This window comes from Cherax quadricarinatus, unplaced genomic scaffold (genome assembly GCF_038502225.1).
Source record: "Cherax quadricarinatus isolate ZL_2023a unplaced genomic scaffold, ASM3850222v1 Contig916, whole genome shotgun sequence".
In the NCBI taxonomy this organism is placed as follows: domain Eukaryota; kingdom Metazoa; phylum Arthropoda; class Malacostraca; order Decapoda; family Parastacidae; genus Cherax; species Cherax quadricarinatus.
Window position 1 is genome coordinate 26,781 of NW_027195942.1, and position 17,026 is coordinate 43,806.

General features: G+C 41.5%; 1 protein-coding gene across 8 annotated transcripts in view; it reads left to right on the forward strand.

The window, feature by feature from the left end:
- Window positions 1–17,026, forward strand: part of LOC128692428 (zinc finger protein 436) — a 108,394-nt gene that overhangs the window by 18,860 nt on the left and 72,508 nt on the right. For 5 of the 8 annotated variants that reach the window (XR_011391269.1, XM_070080758.1, XM_070080755.1 and 2 more), the window contains 2 exons: window positions 10,528–10,732; window positions 12,032–12,133. The exons of 1 other annotated variant lie outside the window; for it this stretch is intronic. The gene's annotated coding sequence lies outside the window, so the exon portion shown is untranslated. The remainder of the gene's footprint in view (window positions 1–10,527; window positions 10,733–12,031; window positions 12,134–17,026) is intronic. 2 more of the 8 variants (XR_011391270.1, XM_070080757.1) reach the window with 1 other exon arrangement.

Sequence of the window (17,026 nt, forward strand, 5' to 3'; positions counted from 1 at the left end):
TACCATTTATTTCCAGGATTTTTTTTATACTGCGCACACTGACCACATAGACCCATTCTTTAATATGTAGGCCTACCAGCTTTCTCTCGCTAGATTTGAAGGCGCTAGAATTTAGGCTTTCTATTACATCAATAACCCTGGTGTGCAAGCCGTACTAGTACAGTGGACCCCCGCCTTACGATATTAATTTGTTCCTGAGAGCTCATTGTACGCCAAAATTATCGTAAGACGAATTAATTTTCCCCATAAGAAATAATGGAAATCAAATTAATCCGTTCCTGACACCCCAAAGTATGAAAAAAAAAAAAATTTTACCACATGAAATATTAATTTCAATACACACAAACTGAAGAAGACATGCACAGTTAATACTCTACTAAGAATAGAATAAATGACACCTTTATTGAAGATCTGGTGATGATTGATGGGATGGGAGGAGGGGAGAGTGTGGAAGTTATTGTTTAGAAGGTTAATCCTCTTCCATTAGGACTTGAGGTAGCAAGTCCTTTTCTGGGGTTACTTCCCTTCTTCTTTTAATGCCACTAGGACCAACTCCAGAGTCACTGGACCTCTGTCACACAACAAATCTGTCCATAGAGCTCTGTACCCCCCGTTCCTTTAAGACTTTCCTAAAATGGGCCATAACATTGTCATTGTACAGGTTGCCAACACAGCTTGCAGTAGCTGTGTCAGGGTGATTTTCATTCGTGAAGGTTTGCAGTTCAACCCGCTTTGCACACATTTCCTTAATCTCTTTTTTCAATTCCATACTAATTCTCACCCTTTTTACCACAGGGATGGCACTAGAAGCTTTCTTGGGGTCCATGGTGACTTATTTTGCAGTTACAAGCACTAAAAACACTGGGATAATGTGAAATGTACCGAATGTATGCATAGATGTGACCGCACTGGCTGGCTTGTAAACACTGGCGCTGAGGCCACACGTGGGACGCGTCCTGGACGAATCATGTAAGGCGAGATTTTTAGCGTGAGACGAAGCAAAAATTTTGCGTTAAAATGTATCGTATGGCGGATTTAACGTAACGTGATGCCATCGTAAGGCGGGGGTCCACTGTACATCGAAAACCCTGAGAGGGTTAACCCTTTGACTATTTTGGTTGTATATATACGTTTTACGAGCCAGTGTTTCAGACGTATATACAGTGGACCCTCAGCTAATGATGGCATCACCTTATGTTAAATCCATCATATGATACAATTTAACGCAAAAATTTTGCCTCGGTTAACGCTAAAAAACTCGCCCTATGCGATTTGTTCGAGATGCGTCCACGTGTGGCCTGAGTGTGCCTCAGTTGTCCCGTGGGTGCCAGTGTTTACAAGCCAGCCAGTGCAGTCGCATCCACACATACAATCGGAACATTTCATATTATCACAGCGTTTTTAGTGATTGTACCTGCAAAATAAGTCGCCATGGGCCCCAAGAAAGCTTCTAGTGCCAACCCTGCAGAAAAAAGGGTGAGAATTACTATGGATATGAGGAAAGAGATTAAGGAAATGTGTGCAAAGTGGCTTGAAGTGCAAACCTTTATGGATGAAAATCACCCTCACACAGCTATTGCAAGCCGTGCTGGTGACTATTACAATGACAATGTTGTGAACCACTTTAGACAAATCATAAAGGCCTCTATGGACAGATATGTTGTGCGACAGAGGTCCAATGACTCTCAAGCTGGTCCTAGTGGCATTAAAAGGCGGAAGTAACCCCGGAAAAGGACTTGATACCTCAAGTCCTAATGGAAGGGGATTCCCCTTCTAAACATTAACAACTTCCACACTCTCCCCTCCTCCCATCCCATCAATCATCACCAGATCTTCAGTAAAGGTAAGTGTTAGTTTGTGTGTATTAAAATTAATATTTCATGTAAAAAAAAAATTTTTTTCATACTTTGGGGTGTCTTGCACGAATTAATTTGATTTCTATTATTTCTTATGGGGAAAATTAATTCAGCTAACGATAATTTCAGCATACGATGAGCTTTCAGGAACGGATTAATATCGTTAGCTGAGGGTCCACTGTATACTCAATAATTCTAGTGGCTTCAAAACAAGCAGGAGAAAGCTGGTAGGCCCACATGTGAGAGAATAGGTCTGTGTGGACAGTGTGCACCACATTAAAAAAGTCCTGCAGCACGCAGTGCATAATGAGAAAAAGAAACTCTGACTGTTTTTTTGGATTAAAATGCTAACTTTGAGGTGTGTTTTCATATAGTATTTATCGTTGTATTTTTGTTTTCATGGTCTTGCTTGATAAAATGGAAAACATATTGCAGAAAGAGATGATTTTGATTAGTTTCACGATGAAAACAACCTTGAAATTCTGCTCAAAGTAACGGAAATGTTCGATTTTTACCAATGTTCAAGAGTAAGCAAATCACACCACATGTCCAATACACGTCAACTGGGAAGTCTAATATTCTTTCACTAGTGCACTGATATTATTTATACCATTTTTACAATAATGCAGTAGTCTGCATAACAGTAAATTTTGTATTTTGTGTATGAATAAAAATCAAAATAGAAAGCAATAGTAATACAGTGGACCCCCGCATAGTGACTTTAATCCGTGCAAGAGTGCTGGTTGTTATGCGAAATGTTCGGTATGCGAATGAATTTTCCCCATAAGAAATAATGGAAATCAAATTAATCCATGCAAGACACCCAAAAGTATGAAAAAAAATTTTTACCACATGAAATATACATTTTCATACACACAAAGAGAAGGATACATGCACAATAGTAGAGTAGTACATGCACAATAGTAGAGTAGTACATGCACAATATATATTGTGCATGTACTACTCTACTAAATGAAGAATAAATGACACTTACCTTTATTGAAGATGCAGCAATGACTGATGAGACACTGTGTCCTGGGAGTGCCTTTTCCTCCTGAGTACTGTAGGTCCTGTTTGGCATTTTCTTCCAGAACAGGCCTTATCACACTGTGTATGCCACTACGATTCTTAAATCTCTCAAACCAACCTTTGCTGGCTTTAAATTCACCAATATGAGCACTAGTTCCAGGCATTTTTCCCTGTTCACCTGGGTGTTAGGCGACTGGTGTGGGTTGCCCCCTGGGAGACAAGATTAAGGACCCCAATGGAAATAAGTTAGACAGTCTTCGATGACACTGACTTTTTTGGGTTATCCTGGGTGGCAAATCCTCTGGGGTTAATTGTTTCTTGGTATTCTCAATAAGCCACACCAACAACGGTGCTACAGCAGCAGCAGCAGCTGACGGTGGTACAACAGCAACAGACGATGCTACAGCAGCAACAGACGATGCTACAGCAGCAGCAGACGATGCTACAGCAGCAACAGACGATGCTACAGCAGCAGCAGACGATGCTACAGCAGCAGCAGACGATGCTACAGCAGCAGCAGCAGACGGTACTACAGCAGCAGCAGCAGCTGATGGTGGTACAACAGCAGCAGCAGCTGACAGTGCAGCAGCAGCTGACAGTGCAGCAGCAGCTGACAGTGCAGCAGCAGCTGACGGTAGTACAGCAGCATCAGCAGCTGTACCACCAATAGTAGCGATGGTTGATTGGGGTTTATTATACAACCTGGCCAGCTCGGAGACACGCACTCCACTTTCATACTTATCAATGATCTTTTTCTTCATCTCTATAGTAATTCTCACCCTTATTGCTGTAGGGTTGGCACTAGAAGCTTTCTTGGGGCCCATGGTCACTTATTTTCCAGAAAAAAATCACCAAAAACACTGTAATACGAAATGTTCCGATTGTATGCTTGGATGTTACCGCGGAGGCTGGCTGGTAAACAATGCCACCGGCGGAACATGTGAGCGTGGCTCAGGCTGCACATTGGACGCATCTCGGACGAAGAGCGGTGAGCGGGTTTTTGGGCGGTATGCGAGGCAAAATTTTTGCGAAAAAAGCGAGCGGTATGCAGATTGTACGGTATGCGATGCGTGCGGTATGCGGGGGTCCACTGTATAAGAGGGGCCTAGAGACGTAACTAATGAACAGAGGATATGTTATTTTAGTGCCAAGAATGTCTACATTGTTTATTCTGGACCCTATTTTGAAATTGGCATCTTTTTTAATTTGCATGAAATTGGCCAAATTGCCAATTTCTGACCACTTTATTGGGTAGTTCAAATTGGTAAATGGGCTTTTTCTTGTACAGTGGAACCTCAAAAATTGAATGTATCACATATCGAACGTTTCGAAAATAGGACCATTTTTTCGGACAAACTGTGTCCCTATTACGAACGCGCCCCTATTTTTGGACCGCCGGGTACGGGACCTGTCTGCCAGCCCGCTCTGTCCGTGTCCTCGCTTTTCGCCGTGAGCAGTCTAGCTTTGTTTGTGCTTGAGTGAACACTAACCTGCGCTCTCATTCACGCATTTTACGATTATTTCGTTGTGTTTAGTGCTCGTGGGACTGTGAAATAAGCTGCCATGGGCCCAAAGAAACTTGCTAGTGGTACCCTTGTGGTAAAGAAAGTGAGAAACACCATAGATGTGAAGAAGGAAATAATACAGAAGTATGAGAGTGGTGTGAGACTTGTTGAGCTTGCCTGGATGTATGGGAAAAACAAGTTGACCATCGGTTCTATCCTGTCAAAGAAAGAACAAATCAAGGAAGCTGATGTTGCGAAAGGTGTTAATATAGGGAGTGGATGGGGTGCCTTCTTCAAAGATTAAGGAGATTTGTGCCAAGTGGAATGATGTCCAAATGTTTGTGCAGAAGTACCACCCTGAGCAAGCTGAAACAAGCCATCTTTGCAACAAGTTCAGTGACAGAACCATGTCCCATTTTAGGGAAATGTTAAAGAGGTGCCAGAAACAGAGGACTGTGGACAGTTATTTTGTGAGACAGGGGTCCAGTGACTCTCAACCTGGTCCTAGTGGCATTAAAAGACAGAGAAGGGAAGTAACCCCAGAGAGGGCTTTACCTAAAGTCCTCATGGAGGGGGATTCTCCTTCCAAATGCTAACCCCAACTCCCTCTCTCCTCCTCCCTATCTTCCAGATGCCATCACCAATCTTCAATAATGGTAAGTAAAAATGTTATTTTATATGTGTTACTATACATAATTAAAAACTATAGTACAGCGGTCCCTCGTTTCTCGTAATTAATCCGTTCCTTGAGCCGTTACTATAAATGAAATTTATGATTTACGAATCAATTTTCCCCATAAGAAATAATGTAAATACAATTAATCCGTTCCTGACACCCAGAAGTATTAAAACAAAAAAATTTTTACATGAAATATACATGTAGTACATAAACAATACAATGGGAAATGATGAATGAAACATTAATAGCATAACACTTACCTTTACTGGAGATTTTTCTTAGTGTATGGGAGACTGGAGGAGGAGAGAGAGTGGATTGTTTATAGTTTGGAAGGGGAATCCCCTTCCATCAACACCTCAGGTACCAATTGCTTTTCTGGGGTTGCTTGTCTTCTCTGTTTCTTAATGCCACTAGGACCACCTTGAGAGTCAATGGAGTCCTGTCTCGCAAAATAACTGTGGAGAGAGCTCTGTTTCTGGCGTCTCTTTAACACTTCCCTAAAATGGCCCAAGACTTTGTCACTGTACATGTTACCAATATGGCTTGCAACAACCTTGTTAGGGTGATGTTTCTCCATAAAGCTTTCCATCTTACCCCACATAGTAAAAATCTCTTTAATTTCTGAAGAAGGCAACTTCTTCCATCTCTCTTCCTCCTCCTCTGCAGCAAGATTCTGAGCTGCGATGTGTTGCTCTTCCTGCTGAAGCTCTTGCATCTCCTTAGTGGTGAGCTTTTTGTTGTGGTCTTCCACCAATTCTTCCACATCCTCCAAACTCACATCCAACCCCATGGAACTCCCCAGTGCCACAGTTGATTTTACAAAAGACATAGGCTCATCAGGGTCAGTCCCAAACCCTTCAAAATCCCTCTTGTCGACACAATCTGGCCACAATTTTCTCTAGGCAGAGTTCAAAGTCCTGGTAGTCACTCCCTCACCTCCCAAGCCATACCTATAAGGGTTATGCAATGGAGGATGCTGAAGTGTTCTCTCCAGAATTCCCTTAGGGTCAAGTGAGTGTCTGTGGTCACAGTCAAGCACCTGTGAAACGTTGCTTTTGTGTAGAGTTTTTTAAAGTTTGCAATGACCTGCTGGTCCATGGGCTGGAGGAGAGGAGTGGTATTCGGGGGCAAGAACTTTACTGTGATGAACCCAAACTCCTCAAAAATTAGATCATCCAAGTTTGGAGGATGAGCAGGTGCATTGTCCATTACTAGCAGGCACTTGAGATCCAATTTCTTTTCCAGGAGATACTCCTTCACACTAGGGCCAAACACCTCATTGAACCACTAGACGAAAATTTCCCTCGTGACCCATGCCTTACTATTAGATTTCCAAAACACACACAATTTACTCTTCATAACATTGTTTTTCCTGAACACTCTGGGATTTTCTGAATGGTACACTAGTAATGGGTTCACTTTGAAATCCCCACTAGCATTAGCACAGAACATTAGCGTTAGCCTGTCTTTCATAGGCTTGTGTCCTGGCATTGCCTTTTCCTCTTGTGTAATGAAGGTCCTCTTTGGCATTTTTTACCAAAAGAGGCCTGTTTCGTCACAATTGAACACTTGTTCAGGTTTCAGTCCTTCAGCCTCTATGTACTCCTGGAATTCATGCACATATTTTTCAGCCGCCTTGTGGTCCGAACTGGCAGCCTCACCATGCCTTACCACGCTGTGTATGCCAGTACGGTTCTTAAATCTCTCAAACCAGCCTTTGCTGGCCTTAAATTCACTAACATCATCACTATTTGCAGGCATTTTCTTTACCAAATCTTCATGCAACTGCCTAGCCTTTTCACAAATAATCGAAGTCATAAGAGTATCTCCTGCTAATTGTTTCTCATTTATCCACACCAATAATAACTTCTCAACCTCTTCCAGTACTGGTGATCTCATTTTTGTCAGCATAGTTACTCCCTTTGCAACAACAGCATCCTTGATTTCCGTTTTCTTGGCCACTATGGAACATAAGGTTGTGTAGGGTTTCTTATACATCCTGGACAGTTCGGCCACACTTGTACCACTTTCATATTGTTCAATGATGGTTTTCTTAAATTCAATCATATTTCTCACCTTCTTTACCACAGGCTTGGCACTAGGAGCTTTCTTTGGAGCCATGGTAGCTTATTTAGTACTTGCAAGCACTAAAATAAATGGAATAGTATTATGAAACATTTCGCTGGAGCATGTGAGGGGACCTTCGCTCTCTGGTAAACAATGCCAGACTGGCTGCCGCCACGGCTCATGCCATGGGTACGCGTCCTGGACGAACTACGACTCGTGAGTCAACCTATGAAAAGCGAGTCCATGTTTATATGAAAATACCCCTATGATTGGCGAAATTTACGATTGCCGAGAACTACGAAAAGCGAGGGACCACTGTATTTGTTGTATGTAAAACTGTAATTAATCTCTATAAAATGTATTTTTTGTGTGAATATTTTTGGGTTTCTGGAGCGGATTAATTGTATTTCCATTATTTCTTATGGGAAGTATTGCTTCGAATTTCAGACTTTTCGAATTTAGAACTAGCTCCTGGAACGGATTAAGTTCGATTTTTGAGGTTACATTGTACTCAATTGGTAGAAAAAATGGACTTCTAAAGAAATAGCTATGAGTTTGGTCAACTGGAACAATGGAATTGGCCAAAAACAGGGCTCAGAGTCGGCAAAATTGCTGATCCATATATGTCGCCAAGACCATTAACTTCGCGGGAGCATAATTCTGTGAGTTTTCTACCAAATTTCATACTTTTGGTGTCATTACCATTGGAAAAAGATTCCCTGTCATTTCATAAGAATTTTTTTTTTTCTATAAATTTTGCAACATAGAATGAGTTTCAGAAAGGGGCTTGTGACAGTAAAAGGGTTAATATAGTTGAATGTTTCTCTACATCAATTAATACATGATTGAGTGTATCTCTAGGTGCGTGTAATATCTGGTAGTGGAGTGGGCTTTTATCAATTTACATAAGAGGGTTTGTGTAGTCAGCACTAAATTCAAGGTTGCTGCAGTGTTGGAGGTCCCAGCAATCCAGACACTGAGCATACCACTATGTGTTGTCTATTTTTTTTTCACACACCGGCCATCTCCCACCAAGGCAAGTGACCCAAAAAAGAAGAAACGCATTCATGAAGCTTTTCTTCTTACATTTAGTAATTTGTACAGGAGTTACTAGCCCCTTGCTCCTGGCAATTTAGTCACCTCTTATGACATGCATGGCTTATGGAGGAAGGATTCTGCTACACTTTCCTATGTTGTCTATATAATAATTATTATTATTACTTCTTCTTTTTTTCAACACACCGGCCGTATCCCACCGAGGCGGGGTGGCCCAAAAGGAAAAACGAAAGTTTCTCCTTTTACATTTAGTAATACAGTGGACCCCCGCATAACGATCACCTCCGAATGCGACCAATTATGTAAGTGTATTTATGTAAGTGCGTTTGTACGTGTATGTTTGGGGGTCTGAAATGGACTAATCTACTTCACAATATTCCTTATGGGAACAAATTCGGTCAGTACTGGCACCTGAACATACTTCTGGAGTGAAAAAATATCGTTAACCGGGGGTCCACTGTATATACAGGAGAAGAGGTTACTAGCCCCTTGCTCCCGGCATTTTAGTCGCCTCTTACAACACGCATGGCTTACGGAGGAAGAATTCTGTTCCACTTCCCCATGGAGATAAGAGGAAATAAACAAGAATAAGAACTAGAAAGAAAATAGAAGAAAACCCAGAGAGGTGTGTATATATGTGCTTGTACATGTATGTGTAGTGTGACCTAAGTGTAAGTAGAAGTAGCAAGACATATCTGAAATCTTGCATGTTCATGAGACAGAAAAAAGGACACCAGCAATCCTACCATCATGTAAAACAATTACAGGCTTTCGTTTTACACTCACTTGGCAGGACGGTAGTACCTCCCTGGGCAGTTGCTGTCTACCAACCTACTACCTATATTATTATTACTATACACTATTATTATAAAAAAAAATGTTAAAAAGAAAGGGGATTTGGGCATGAGCACATTTTCAACGAAATATTATACTAAGGTTGGTTTTCACCTTTGAGGTCGTGTGTCTAGTAAAAACAAAATAGGCATCACAAATATTTAAAATTACTTGTGGAAGACCCTTCAGTAAAAATGTTAAATAATTTAAATCTGCAAATTTGGAGGGCAGTCTGTTTGTAAATGTGTTTTTCTCCATCAAGTCGGTGGCTGCTACCATGCAGTTCATGTGAACTTTGAGATTCATGTGACTGGTCCCATGCACTGTGGTAGCCATTCACATGCATCCACACCACCTTTCCTATTCATCACCTTCGCCAGTGCCTATACGGCAAGACAGTATGAGCAAACCATATTTTCTATTGCAGTATACACTAATAGCTTTCCTTTTATGATAATTTAATGATATTGTTTGTTACATGACTATTGGGGTAATAAATTTTTCACCCTTAAAGTATAGTACTGTATGTATATAAATAACAAAAAAAGGCACAATACCGTGACTGGAGCGATACACAAATAACCCGCACATAAAAGAGAGAAGCTTACGACGACGTTTCGGTCCGACTTGGACCATTGACAAAGTCACACTAACCAGAAGTGGAGCAGGACGGCTATATATAGGCAGGAAAAGGTGGTGGTAGTAGTAGTAGTAGTACAAGAATGGTATATAATACCGACAAGATGAAATTAAGACGCATGCGCAACACCCGGGCATCCCTATCGTAGATGTTTCGCCATCCAGCCAGCCGCTGGATGGCGAAACGTCCACAACAAAGTCAACCAGACTCCGCACATGTGTCTTAATTTCATCAGTAGTTGTAGTAGTAGTAGTAGTAGTAGAAGAGGTAGTAGTAGTGGTAGTGGCTCGTCCTCCTTATTTCCCACTTCTACCACTACCACTACTACTACCTCTTCTACTACTACTACTACTGATGAAATTAAGACACATGTGTGGAGTCTGGTTGTCTTTGTTGTGGATGTTTCGCCATCCAGCGGCTGGCTGGATGGCGAAACGTCTACGATAGGGATGCCCGGGTGTTGCACATGTGTCTTAATTTCATCTTGTCGGTATTATATACCATTCTTGTACTACTACTACTACTACCACCACCACCTCTTCCTGCCTATATATAGCCGTCCTGCTCCACTTCTGGTTAGTGTGACTTTGTCAATGGTCCAAGTCGGACCAAAACGTCGTCGTAAGCTTCTCTCTTTTATGTGCGGGTTATTTGTGTACTGTATGTATAAATATACTGCACTATATATTTTTAGCTTGCAGTGAAATTAAGTTTGTTTTCACATTGAATTCAAAATTCTTAAAATTTTCAAGAGAAAGATAACAACAGTTAACATGAGTTTTTAGTCATTGTACTTTGATTTAATCCATCAGTCTTTTGTATCTTTTATTTAAATACTGAAATGGTAAGGATGTGTTGCAGCTGGTGTTCTTGGGCAACAGCACCAACAGAGGGAAGTTATACTCGCTCCTTCAGCGACTCGATGGCAGCCTCACCTCCTGAGACAAGACTCATGATTTGAGGGTCATTTGCAGGGCCAACCATGGCCACACCACCTTTGCCTTTGCCTACTATCCCAAATTTTGTCTTTGGTCTTTGACCAAACACTCTACCAGATCCTGCATAGGTAGGGATGAGTTATATTATACGTACATGATATAAGTGCCACTATGACCATTTGTTCTACAGTCAGTTTTGGGTTGCACATTAATTTAGCCATAAAAGTTCAGCATAATTAGCCCAGAATTTGTAAATGAAAACTAGACAGCATTTTGTTCAATCATGGTTCATTATCAAGTCTTCTGGATTTTTCCCCATCATTCTCATTTGCAGCTTAATATTTCTTGGATGGATCAAACCGTCTTCTAGTCTCCATTTACAGTTTATGACCTAAAATGGAACATGTTAAACCAGCCATTGACTGTGCTTTTGAAGCATAATAAATGAATGACATTTGCTCATACTTCTAAAAAACTGACTTATGGTGAAAGTTAAGAGTGATAAGGGTATAAAATACATGTAGTAGTATTTGTTAGTAAAGCTGCTAGCATTCAGGACTAATATAAATAGACTAGCACATGCAGTTAGTAATGAGCAATAAGTAAAAAATAAATTGCCTACAAAATTGATCAGTATATATAGCACACAAGACTAGGATATCTGTTGTACTGTCGCCAGTCTAAGACAACCAGCTCACAGAATTAAGACATATATTACACAAAAGATCTAGGTAGTAGGTTGGTAGACAGCAACTGCCCAGGGAGGTACTACCGTCCTGCCAAGTGAGTGTAAAACGAAAACCTGTAATTGTTTTACATGATGGTAGGATTGTTGGTGTCCATTTTTCTGTCTCATAAACATGCAAGGTTTCAGGTATGTCTTGCTACTTCTACTTACACAAAGGTCACACTACACATACATGTACAAGCATATATATACACACGCCTCTGGGTTTTCTTCTATTTTCTTACTAGTTCTTGTTCTTGTTTATTTCCTCTTACCTCCATGGGGAAGTGGAACAGAATTCTTCCTCCGTAAGCCATGCGTGTTGTAAGAGGCGACTAAAATGCCAGGAGCAAGGGGCTAGTAACCCCTTCTCCTGTATATATTACTAAATGTAAAAGGAGAAACTTTCGTTTTTCTTTTTGGGCCACCCCACCTCGGTGGGACATGGCCAGTGTGTTGAAAGATGATGATGATTACACAGAAGAAACAATTTCAAAGTAAATAGTTTGCACTTAAGGTCAGGAAAACTAAAACCTATCTGATGAGTAATTTCATATTTATAGAAAATTGTTAAGCGTGTACAAGTCTTTCAACGATGGTGTCTGAGGGGTATGTTGAGCTTCCAGCAAGGAAAATTCATGGCTTGCATGTAACCAGTCTAATCAACATAATGTAAAGACTTTAGTCAATGCTGTTGCAGGACTGGCCCACTACGTAACAGCTCGGACACCATCGTGGTAGTGGGTGGCGTCCACTGGGTTGCTATCCATCACTTGCATATGGTCACCACTGCTCTTCACAGGTTAAGTACTAGTCCCTCTATTATTTCATGGATTGTTATTACTGTATCATGTTGGCTGTAAAGGTAGCAGCTGGGGTTATTGTCATAATACAGTGAAAATAACTGCTTATTAGACTGCGTTTCACTCAAATGCAGCTGTTTAATGTTCTACAGAGAAATAAAAAAGTGCTTGATGATAACAGGAGCAGCTGTTATTAAGTCAAGTACCTTTGTGTTAGGAAAGTGGCCCAAGAAATGGCATCATATTGAAAGCTTAACGAAGATTAAGCAAGGAAACCAATTAAGTTTGATTCAAAACTTGGAGATAAGAGAGAACATTGAGTCATGAGCAGCATGATGACAAGGAGTGTCATCCAGTTGCCCACTGCATTTCACATTTACTGGCAGTAACCTTTGTTTTTTTTATTATTTTTATTATCACACCGGCCGATTCCCACCAAGGCAGGGTGGCCCGAAAAAGAAAAACTTTCACCATCATTCACTCCATCACTGTCTTGCCAGAAGGGTGCTTTACACTACAGTTTTTAAACTGCAACATTAACACCCCTCCTTCAGAGTGCAGGCACTGTACTTCCCATCTCCAGGACTCAAGTCCGGCCTGCCGGTTTCCCTGAATCCCTTCATAAATGTTACTTTGCTCACACTCCAACAGCACGTCAAGTATTAAAAACCATTTGTCTCCATTCACTCCTATCAAACACGCTCACGCATGCCTGCTGGAAGTCCAAGCCCCTCGCACACAAAACCTCCTTTACCCCCTCCCTCCAACCCTTCCTAGGCCGACCCCTACCCCGCCTTCCTTCCACTACAGACTGATACACTCTTGAAGTCATTCTGTTTCGCTCCATTCTCTCTACATGTCCGAACCACCTCAACAACCCTTCCTCAGCCCTCTGGACAACAGTTTTGGTAATCCCGCACCTCCTCCTAACTTCCAAACTACGAATTCTCTGCATTATATTCACACCACACATTGCCCTCAGACATGACATCTCCACTGCCTCCAGCCTTCTCCTCGCTGCAACATTCATCACCCACGCTTCACACCCATATAAGAGCATTGGTAAAACTATACTCTCATACATTCCCCTCTTTGCCTCCAAGGACAAAGTTCTTTGTCTCCACAGACTCCTAAGTGCACCACTCACTCTTTTTCCCTCATCAATTCTATGATTCACCTCATCTTTCATAGACCCATCCGCTGACACGTCCACTCCCAAATATCTGAATACGTTCACCTCCTCCATACTCTCTCCCTCCAATCTGATATTCAATCTTTCATCACCTAATCTTTTTGTTATCCTCATAACCTTACTCTTTCCTGTATTCACCTTTAATTTTCTTCTTTTGCACACCCTACCAAATTCATCCACCAATCTCTGCAACTTCTCTTCAGAATCTCCCAAGAGCACAGTGTCATCAGCAAAGAGCAGCTGTGACAACTCCCACTTTGTGTGTGATTCTTTATCTTTTAACTCCACGCCTCTTGCCAAGACCCTCGCATTTACTTCTCTTACAACCCCATCTATAAATATATTAAACAACCACGGTGACATCACACATCCTTGTCTAAGGCCTACTTTTACTGGGAAAAAATTTCCCTCTTTCCTACATACTCTAACTTGAGCCTCACTATCCTCGTAAAAACTCTTCACTGCTTTCAGTAACCTACCTCCTACACCATACACTTGCAACATCTGCCACATTGCCCCCCTATCCACCCTGTCATACGCCTTTTCCAAATCCATAAATGCCACAAAGACCTCTTTAGCCTTATCTAAATACTGTTCACTTATATGTTTCACTGTAAACACCTGGTCCACACACCCCCTACCTTTCCTAAAGCCTCCTTGTTCATCTGCTATCCTATTCTCCGTCTTACTCTTAATTCTTTCAATTATAACTCTACCATACACTTTACCAGGTACACTCAACAGACTTATCCCCCTATAGTTTTTGCACTCTCTTTTATCCCCTTTGCCTTTATACAAAGGAACTATGCATGCTCTCTGCCAATCCCTAGGTACCTTACCCTCTTCCATACATTTATTAAATAATTGCACCAACCACTCCAAAACTATATCCCCACCTGCTTTTAACATTTCTATCTTTATCCCATCAATCCCGGCTGCCTTACCCCCTTTCATTTTACCTACTGCCTCACGAACTTCCCCAACACTCACAACTGGCTCTTCCTCACTCCTACAAGATGTTATTCCTCCTTGCCCTATACACGAAATCACAGTTTCCCTATCTTCATAAACATTTAACAATTCCTCAAAATATTCCTTCCATCTTCCCAATACCTCTAACTATTATTATTTTTATTATTATCACACTGGCCCATTCCCACCAAAGCAGGGTGGCCCGAAAAAGAAAAACTTTCACCATCATTCACTCCATCACTGTCTTGCCAGAAGGGTGCTTTGCACTACAGTTTTTAAACTGCAACATTATCACCCCTCCTTCAGAGTGCAGGCACTGTACCTCCCATCTCCAGGACTCAAGTCCGGCCTGCCGGTTTCCCTGAACCCCTTCATAAATGTTACTTTGCTCACACTCCAACAGCACGTCAAGTATTAAAAACCATTTGTCTCCATTCACTCCTATCAAACACGCTCACGCATGCCTGCTGGAAGTCCAAGCCCCTCGCACACAAAACCTCCTTTACCCCCTCCCTCCAACCCTTCCTAGGCCGACCCCTACCCCGCCTTCCTTCCACTACAGACTGATACACTCTTGAAGTCATTCTGTTTCGCTCCATTCTCTCTACATGTCCGAACCACCTCAACAACCCTTCCTCAGCCCTCTGGACAACAGTTTTGGTAATCCCGCACCTCCTCCTAACTTCCAAACTACGAATTCTCTGCATTATATTCACACCACACATTGCCCTCAGACATGACATCTCCACTGCCTCCAGCCTTCTCCTCGCTGCAACATTCATCACCCACGCTTCACACCCATATAAGAGCGTTGGTAAAACTATACTCTCATACATTCCCCTCTTTGCCTCCAAGGACAAAGTTCTTTGTCTCCACAGACTCCTAAGTGCACCACTCACTCTTTTTCCCTCATCAATTCTATGATTCACCTCATCTTTCATAGACCCATCCGCTGACACGTCCACTCCCAAATATCTGAATACGTTCACCTCCTCCATACTCTCTCCCTCCAATCTGATATTCAATCTTTCATCACCTAATCTTTTTGTTATCCTCATAACCTTACTCTTTCCTGTATTCACCTTTAATTTTCTTCTTTTGCACACCCTACCAAATTCATCCACCAATCTCTGCAACTTCTCTTCAGAATCTCCCAAGAGCACAGTGTCATCAGCAAAGAGCAGCTGTGACAACTCCCACTTTGTGTGTGATTCTTTATCTTTTAACTCCACGCCTCTTGCCAAGACCCTCGCATTTACTTCTCTTACAACCCCATCTATAAATATATTAAACAACCACGGTGACATCACACATCCTTGTCTAAGGCCTACTTTTACTGGGAAAAAAATTCCCTCTTTCCTACATACTCTAACTTGAGCCTCACTATCCTCGTAAAAACTCTTCACTGCTTTCAGTAACCTACCTCCTACACCATACACTTGCAACATCTGCCACATTGCCCCCCTATCCACCCTGTCATACGCCTTTTCCAAATCCATAAATGCCACAAAGACCTCTTTAGCCTTATCTAAATACTGTTCACTTATATGTTTCACTGTAAACACCTGCGAGAAGTGGGTCATAATAAGCGTGTATGCACCTGGAGAAGAGAGGAATGCAGAGGAGAGAGAGAGATTTTGGGAGATGTTAAGTGAATGTATAGGAGCCTTTGAACCAAGTGAGAGAGTAATTGTGGTAGGGGACTTGAATGCTAAAGTAGGAGAAACTTTTAGAGAGGGTGTGGTAGGTAAGTTTGGGGTGCCAGGTGTAAATGATAATGGGAGCCCTTTGATTGAACTTTGTATAGAAAGGGGTTTAGTTATAGGTAATACATATTTTAAGAAAAAGAGGATAAATAAGTATACACGATATGATGTAGGGCGAAATGACAGTAGTTTGTTGGATTATGTATTGGTAGATAAAAGACTGTTGAGTAGACTTCAGGATGTACATGTTTATAGAGGGGCCACAGATATATCAGATCACTTTCTAGTTGTAGCTACACTGAGAGTAAAAGGTAGATGGGATACAAGGAGAATAGAAGCATCAGGGAAGAGAGAGGTAAAGGTTTATAAACTAAAAGAGGAGGCAGTTAGGGTAAGATATAAACAGCTATTGGAGGATAGATGGGCTAATGAGAGCATAGGCAATGGGGTCGAAGAGGTATGGGGTAGGTTTAAAAATGTAGTGTTAGAGTGTTCAGCAGAAGTTTGTGGTTACAGGAAAGTGGGTGCAGGAGGGAAGAGGAGCGATTGGTGGAATGATGATGTAAAGAGAGTAGTAAGGGAGAAAAAGTTAGCATATGAGAAGTTTTTACAAAGTAGAAGTGATGCAAGGAGGGAAGAGTATATGGAGAAAAAGAGAGAAGTTAAGAGAGTGGTGAAGCAATGTAAAAAGAGAGCAAATGAGAGAGTGGGTGAGATGTTATCAACAAATTTTGTTGAAAATAAGAAAAAGTTTTGGAGTGAGATTAACAAGTTAAGAAAGCCTAGAGAACAAATGGATTTGTCAGTTAAAAATAGGAGAGGAGAGTTATTAAATGGAGAGTTAGAGGTATTGGGAAGATGGAAGGAATATTTTGAGGAATTGTTAAATGTTGATGAAGATAGGGAAGCTGTGATTTCGTGTATAGGGCAAGGAGGAATAACATCTTGTAGGAGTGAGGAAGAGCCAGTTGTGAGTGTGGGGGAAGTTCGTGAGGCAGTAGGTAAAATGAAAGGGGGTAAGG